The sequence below is a fragment of the Chionomys nivalis genome, chromosome 13 (genome assembly GCF_950005125.1).
Source record: "Chionomys nivalis chromosome 13, mChiNiv1.1, whole genome shotgun sequence".
In the NCBI taxonomy this organism is placed as follows: Eukaryota; Metazoa; Chordata; class Mammalia; order Rodentia; family Cricetidae; genus Chionomys; species Chionomys nivalis.
The window spans coordinates 42323686-42332174 of NC_080098.1; the positions used below are offsets into that span (position 1 = coordinate 42323686).

Below are 8489 nucleotides of genomic sequence, written 5' to 3' on the forward strand. Positions count from 1 at the left end.
CAAGGTTGTCCACTCTCTCCATACCTCTTTAATATAGTGCTTGAAATTCTAGCAATAGCAATAAGACAACATAAGGGGATCAAAGGGATTCAAATCGGAAAGGAAGAAGTTAAACTTTCATTATTTGCAGACGATATGATAGTGTACATAAGCGACCCCAAAAACTCCAGCAAAGAACTCCTTCAGCTGATAAACACCTTTAGTAGCGTTGCAGGATACAAGATCAATTCCAAAAAATCAGTTGCCCTCCTATACACAAAGGATAAGGAAGCAGAGATGGAAATCAGAGAAGCATCACCTTTCACGATAGCCACAAATAGCATAAAATATCTTGGGGTAACCCTAACCAAGGAAGTAAAGGATCTATTTGACAAGAACTTTAAGTCAATGAAGAAAGAAATTGAGGAGGATACCAGAAAATGGAAGGATCTCCCTTGCTCTTGGATAGGGAGGATCAACATAGTAAAAATGGCAATTCTACCAAGGGCAATTTATAGATTCAATGCAATCCCCATTAAAATCCCATCAAAATTCTTCACAGATCTTGAGAGGACAATAATCAACTTTATATGGAGAAACAAAAAACCCAGGATAGCCAAAACAATCTTATATAATAAAGGATCGTCTGGAGGCATTACCATCCCTGACCTCAAACTCTATTACAGAGCCTCAGTATTGAAAACAGCTTGGTATTGGCATAAAAACAGAGAAGTCGATCAATGGAACCGAGTAGAAGACCCTGATTTTAACCCACAAACTTATGAACACCTAATTTTTGATAAAGGAGCTAAAAGTATTCAATGGAAAAAAGAGAGCATCTTCAACAAATGGTGCTGGCAGAACTGGTTGTCAACGTGTAGAAGAATGAAAATAGATCCATATCTATCACCATGCACAAAACTCAAGTCCAAATGGATTAAAGACCTCAATATTAGTCTGAACACACTGAACCTGATAGAAGAAAAAGTTGGAAGTACTCTACAACATATGGGTACAGGAGATCACTTCCTACGTTTATCCCCAGCAGCACAGACATTAAGGGCAACATTGAATAAATGGGACCTCCTGAAACTGAGTAGCTTCTGTAAAGCAAAGGACACTGTCACTAAGACAAAAAGGCAACCCACTGACTGGGAGAAGATCTTCACCAACCCTGCAACAGACAAAGGTCTGATCACCAAAATATATAAAGAACTCAAGAAACTAAACTTTAAAATGCTAATGAACCCAATAAAAAAATGGGGCACTGATCTGAACAGAGAATTCTCAACAGAAGAAATTCAAATGGCCAAAAGACACCTAAGGTCATGCTCAACCTCCTTAGCGATAAGGGAAATGCAAATTAAAACAACTTTGAGATACCATCTTACACCTGTCAGAATGGCTAAAATCAAAAACACCAATGATAGCCTTTGCTGGAGAGGTTGTGGAGAAAGAGGCACACTCATTCATTGCTGGTGGGAATGCAAACTTGTGCAACCACTTTGGAAATCAGTGTGGCGATTTCTCAGGAAATTTGGGATCAACCTACCCCAAGATCCAGTAATACCACTATTGGGAATATACCCAAGAGATGCCACATCAAATGACAAAAGTATCTGTTCAACTATGTTCATAGCAGCATTGTTTGTAATAGCCAAAACCTGGAAACAACCTAGATGCCCTTCAATGGAGGAATGGATGAAGAAAGTGTGGAATATATACATATTAGAGTACTACTCAGCAGTAAAAAACAATGACTTCTCGAATTTTGCGTGCAAATGGATGGAAATAGAAAACACTATCCTGAGTGAGGTATCCCAGACCCAAAAAGAGGAACATGGGATGTACTCACTCATAATCGGTTTCTAGCCATAAGTAAAAGACATTAAGCATATAATGTGTGATCCTATAGAAGTTAAATAAGAAAGTGAACCCAAAGAAAATCATATAGTCATCCGCATGGAGAGGGGGAAGTAGACAAGATTGCAGGGCAAAAACTGGGAACTTGCGGGTGAGGTGGCATGGGGCAAAGGGGAAATGGGATGAGAAATATGAGAAGGGGAGGATGGGAGGAGCTCGGGGGATTGGGATGGTTGGGATATAGGAAGGATGGATACGGGAGCAGCGAAGTATATATCCTATCTAAGGGAGCCATCTTAGGGTTGGCAAGAGACTTGACTCTAGAGGGGTTCGCAGGTGTCCAGGAATATGTCCCCAGCTGGTACCTTGGGCAACTAAGGAGAGGGAACCTGAAATGACCCTATCCTATACTGATGAATATCTTGCATATCACCTTAGAACCTTCATCTGGCGATGGATCAAGGTAGAGACAGAGTCTCAATTTGGAGCAACGGTCTGAGCTCTTAAGGTCCAAATGAGGAGCAGAAGGAGGGAGAACAAGAGCAAAAAATCAGGACCACGAGGGATGCACCCACCCACTGTGACAGTGGAACTGATTTATTAGGAGCCCACCAAGGCCAGCTGGTCTGGGACTGAATAAGCATGGGTTGATTCCGGACTCTCTGAGCATGGCGGTCAACGAAGACTGATGAGAAGCCAAGGACAATGGCACTAGGTTTCAATCCTAATACATGAACTGGCTTTGTGGGAGCTTAGCCTGTTTAGAAGCTCACCTTCCTGGACGTAGATAGAAGACCTTCGTCTTCCCGCAGGGCAGAGAATTTGGACTGCTCTTCAGTATCGAGAGGGAGGGGGAATGGTGTGGGGGGAGGAGAAGAGGAGTGGGGATAGGGGGAGGGGAGTGGGGGGAGGGGGCAATATTTGGGAGGAGGGGAGGGAAATGGGAAACGGGGAGCAGGTGGAAATTTTAATTAAAAAAGAATAAAAAATAAAAAAAAAAAAAAAAAAAAAAAAAAAAAAAAAAGAAGACCGAAAAAAAAAAAAAAAAAAAAAAAAAAAAAAACAACCTATCATGGAGGTTTTAACACAACAATATTCCCCTGAAGCCCTGGTCTGGAGCGAGGCGTCATTTGAGAGAGCCCATTTACCAGAACTTCTTGCAGTGGTACACTAAGCTTTAACCCAACTATAATTATCCAACAGTGTTGACACTGTAGTGGGAGGCATTTTGGAAGCTAGCTGTGTCAAACAATTGGAAAGCAAATCTGCTGTGCTGTGGTGACCTTGCTTGTCACACTGTGGTCTCCACTCCGCAGGACGAGCTCACCTCAGATAAGGGCCTTCTCCTCACCTCCACTTAACCTATTTTGTTTTTCCTCTCTGGCTCTGGACAAAAGTGCGATACTAATTTCTGGCAGCAGCCTTACCTCCAGCATTTTCCCCAGTGCTAATGAGAAATAAAACATCGCATGACAGGGATGGAGGAATAGGAAGATGGTAAGAATCTGTGTTCTACTTGTCTAGAAATTTTGAACTAGTCTTAAAATTATGCAATGTTAGACTTTTTAAGGAAAGAAAATAAATTGTTATAAAATTTAATATAATATGATACATTAGAACATTTACGCAAATGGCAGTTTGGTGGTGAATGCCTGTAATACAAACATTTGGGGTTCCAAGGTATCTCAAGGTGAGCCTGTGCCATATACTGACTGCCAGGTCAGCCTATGCTATAGAGCAAACATTATGTCTGCACTTCTAAAATTCATCATGGCAAAGCAGCTTACAATGTACATACCTTTAGCTCATATGAATACATGGGGAATGTAATTTCTACACTTCTCAGTGAGCATATAAGACATTAGGAACACGGATGTATCTGCTAATCAGAACATAAGGACTAAAACCAGCATAACCAAGTTCTAAAAATGTCTTAATATTTAGTAAAATAGAATCGTGTGTTACTGTGAAACCAGTGTATAAAGAGAGAAGGAAATCTGCCCAGTAGAAGAAAAGGAAGCAGGTCATTAGAATGAGAACGCTCCAGGTAGCTCTGATTTCTGGAGGGGAATTGTGTGCACACCTGGAGCTGTGAAGGTAGAGGACACACTTGTGATGCTCATACAGATGGAGAGCCATGGACCCGCTGCTCCAGCCCATCAGACTCTGAAAGATGACATCACGAAGAGTCATGAGGGAGAGGAAAAGCCACTTAATTGTATGTCTTGATGGCAGCATATAGCAATGGCCAATGTATGCTCCAGGTACAGACCTATTCAAGCCATTCCCTGATTTGACATAGCAGAGTAAGTTGGAGCTTATGAGAACATTAACCACCCAGAAGAGAAGGAGAAATTGAAGAACTTGCCATGAGGTCTGTGGTTTTAGCTTTGTCCAAAGAGTGATCCTGGGACTGATGGTGACAGCCTGGACCACATGAGGAGACAGGTGGTACATATGGATAAACCCCGTGCCATCCTTGCCAGAAAAACCACAACTTTACAGCCAATATCTCCGAGGAAGTTTTTGAAATAGAACACTGTGGCTATATCTCTGATCCCTGTGGAACAAATAATGATCATATTAGAAAATGCCAAGTGGATGAGAATAATGCCCACAGGTTTTTTCTCAGTCCCCAAGGTGGAAGTGTGCACAAGTCTCACAAACATTAGGATATTCCCCACAATTCCAGGTCCAGCAAGAGAAAGGAAGATTATTGTGTGGATAATGTTATTCCACTTCATCCTCTGACTTCATGAACAGCACTAAGGAAAATCATTTGAGAAACACATGTAAGATTTTCTCTGTTTATTCTGATGAAAAGAATGGTATCAATTATGTAAACACATATGGTTCTTTCCATGATGCTGCCTGATCACATTCTTTATTTTCCCGGTTTGTCTAGCTTTCATTCCCACAGAAGTGGTGTTAGTTTATATCTGGGCATAAACATTATTTTTCCTGCCTTTCACAAAGACCCTTCTTTGTCTCCATCCTTCATCCATGGTCATATGACTATGTCCTTCCTAGAGAAAGGTAAACACGTTATCAGTCTGTTGGTTTTCTAAGCAACACAGTCCTGAGGATTAGCCTGACAGCCTCCTTCTTTTTCTCTCATCACACCCAGTAGGACCTCAGGCTCCTGGACTGTCTTGATGTCTCAACCTGATCCTCTTCACTGCCTCAAATGCAACCCTCACTCAAAAGACGGTGGAACTAAAAACAAAACGTGCTGTTTCTCAGGAAATTGTTGTTGGTCAATGATTCTGATTCTCAGGGGAGATGGTGTGGTATTCTCCTCTTCCCAAGCTCTCTGATCATAAATTATACAGAGGTTAGTGATGTAGTGGGGACATGAATGACTAGATCACTGTCCTCAATGTGGACTATATGTGATCAAAGATTGTGTCCCCAAACTCCATGGGTAGACTCATCCTGAAATTCATTTCCTGTTTACTCCACTTTATTTTGTTGTTACTCTTTCTACTGGGATCTTTTCCCCAGTATAACACCAGGAAAACTGTTCTTGCTGATTGTTTGAAAGTTGGTTCTGTGCTCTCTTCCCTAGGACCGTCCGGCCACGCGGCCACTTAACAAGGGAGGCATTGTGGGGTTGGCAACAGACTTGGCTCTAGAAGGGATCGCAGATGTCCACAGGGATGTCCCCAGCTAAGACCCTGGGCAGTGGAGGAGAGGGTTCCTGAACTGGCCTTGTCCCGTCCTCAGCCTGATGACTATCTTGAATATCACCATAGAAATTTCGTCCGGCGATTGATGGAGATAGAGACAGAGACCCACATCAGAGCACTGGACTTGGCTTCCAAGGTACAGTTGAAGAGCAGGAAATGGGAGAATATGACCAAGGAAGTCAGTGAGGGGTTGATCCACCCACTGAGACAATGTGCCTGAACTAATGGGAGCTCACCAAAGCCAGCTGGACTGGGACTGAAGGAGCATGGGATCAAAGTGGACCCTTTGAATGTGGCTGACAATTGGAGCAAACTGAGAAGCCAATGATAATAGCACTGGGATTTGTCTCTACTGCATGTACTGGCTTTTGGGGATCCTAGTCTATTTGGATGCACACTTCCTAAGCCTGGATGGAGGGGGGAGGGCCTTGGACTTCCCACAGGGCAGGGCACCCTGCCCTCTATTTGGACTGGAGGGGGAGTGGGAGAGTGAGTGGGGGAGCAGGAGGTAAGTAGAAGGAGGGGAGGAAATAGAAATTTTGATTCCTAGTATTAATAAAGTAAAAAAAATAAAATAAAATAAAATAAAGACAAAATGGAACACTGAATCCTAAAATAAATGAATGAACGAATACATAAATAAATAAATAAATAAATAAATAAATAAATAAATAAAGTTGGTTCTGTCTAGTGATGTTCTCAGGCAGAAATCCCCCAGCCTGCGAGTCCTCCCTGCTATCTCACACTGTGATTGCCATCATTTTATGTATGGTATCTCTTTCCTCTGTCTTTACTTTCTACATTGAACATGAAATGAGTCTTTGAAGCAGAAATTTACTCCATATGTTTTACTCCTCACAGAACACAGAGTTCTTCACATAACAACCTTAATTTCTATCTATGTCTACAATTTGACATCAGGTCCACATCAAAGTCAGTTCTGAATTCCTTTGAACCCCTCCCAAGCAAATGTCAGCATTGGCACTTACTTACCTTTCTGCAGGTCCATGAGCTGTATCCACAGCTGAGCTTCCCCAGCTCCCGTGCCTCCTGGCTCCCTGCTTAGCGTCTCACATCTTATGCTTTCCCTGACCTCAGAAGGCTGTGCAGCCTGTGTATGTGCTCCCTTCCTGCACGGGGCACTGAGCAGCCTCAGAGACACTGGTTCTGCGTGTCGTTTGTAAGTGTTCTCATAATGCCGGCTGGAAAGTCTATAGGTTTCTCAAGGCAACTGTTGGTTTAAAAACTGCTCTTTAATCATGGAGACAAACTGACAGCAATTTTGAGAAGCATTTGAGTTGGGCTTTTCATAACAATTGATAAATCTGGGTATCTTTGAGAAGTCAGTTCAGTTTGGATTATACATTTGGTGTCTAGCAATTCTTCACTTGTGCAAAGATGTGAGCTTTCAGGCTTCAAATAATTTAGTGATGGACATTGCTTATCCTTTAAGAACTTACCAACAATGCTTTATTTTCTCTCAAAATCCTTCTTACTGAACTGCATATAATTTGACAGCATTTCAGGTGTTGTTATGTGATCTCTGATATTCCAATAGCAAAATGTACAAGCATGAAATTGTCTTTGACTTCCAAACTGTCAGAACTTAGTTGTAAAAGCCACACACACACACACTCACCCATGTCCATTTGTTCATCTATTTCAGTGTGATTGGGTAATACACATGCACACACACACACATATATCTTCATATACATATCTAATATACTTCCTCAACCATCACTCCTCCAACATATAAGAAATAAAAAGAGCAACCTGTGTGAAACTAATCAGTTAGGGTTTTCTTTCAGGAATAGGTCATGGAATCTAGGGGCCAGTGCTAGGTCCAGATGCATGAGAGAGAAATCCATAAACTAGAGAAGGATAAATTGCCAAGTTGAAAAGCTACCCCATCTGTCAAACCCCAACTTTCCTAACCGCTCTGTGCCTGGCATTGATCATTTTCTTGGTCCCTTTAATAATCCCTAATGTAGGCATGGTGTTTGGTAACATCTATGTGTTTTGTGAGGATTAAATGGAGCAGAGGCACACAGTACTTAGGAGAGTGTCTGCCCGGTGTTAACCACGCTCTAATGCACTGTTCTGTGATTTGTGTCATGTCAGATTCCCCCGCGATTCTCTGCACTGTCACACTGTGTTATGTTTTGAGTCTGGACAGGAAAGCTGCAGGAACAATAAAATCAGAACAAAGAAGGGCAAAGCCCCCTACCACCTTCTGAGAGATGAGAGGGCATCAGACAAAAAATATTGTACAGTAAATCTTTGCTTCTGTGAGGACAATAAACAGACTGAAGAAACTGCAGAGAGGAAAAGCTTCCTCCCACTCAAGCTGAAATCTTAGCCCGTGTCTGCTCTACCTGCCTGGGCTGTCATGAGCATCTCTGACCCAATATGCCCCATGCAGCTACACAGGGCTCCCTCATGGACATGAAAACAATTCTGCATTGCAGGTGGCAATGAGAGCCTGCTTTCTCCCTGGATCCTGTCACCTTTCTTTCTCACAGTGACAGAGGAACCCAGACCCTTCTCTTCAACCACCTTCCCTCCCCATTCCTACCTCACAGCCCCTCTGTCAAGATGAAAGACAGCTTCAGTTCACTGTGACTTGATGGAACATTTATCTGTGGAATCTGTGCGGGGCTCAGGGTGGGTGTTCTCACAGTACAACCAGGCTCTGCTTATCATCCTTAAGCCTTGTGTCCCCAGCAACTGTCACTGCTGTTAGGATGTCACCATCAGGAGTTTGGCTTCTGCAGGGGGCAAGGGCTCCTGATGCACATGTCCTTCCTGGTTGCCAGCTCTGCACACTCCCTGGTGGCTTGCCATTTGTTGAGGTTGAAACTTTCTGTTCCTAATTACAGTCCCTGTGTGGTAACAAGGAAGGCTGTGAGGATGAACAGCACCCTGAGTTCCTGGCTCCTGGGAAATTGTCCTCCA

General features: G+C 42.7%; 1 pseudogene; it reads right to left on the bottom strand.

Annotated features, from left to right (window-relative positions):
* Window positions 1-3684: 3684 nt before the first annotated feature.
* LOC130885675 (putative vomeronasal receptor-like protein 4) lies at window positions 3685-4586 on the bottom strand (annotated as a pseudogene).
* Between the last annotated feature and the right edge of the window lie 3903 nt (window positions 4587-8489).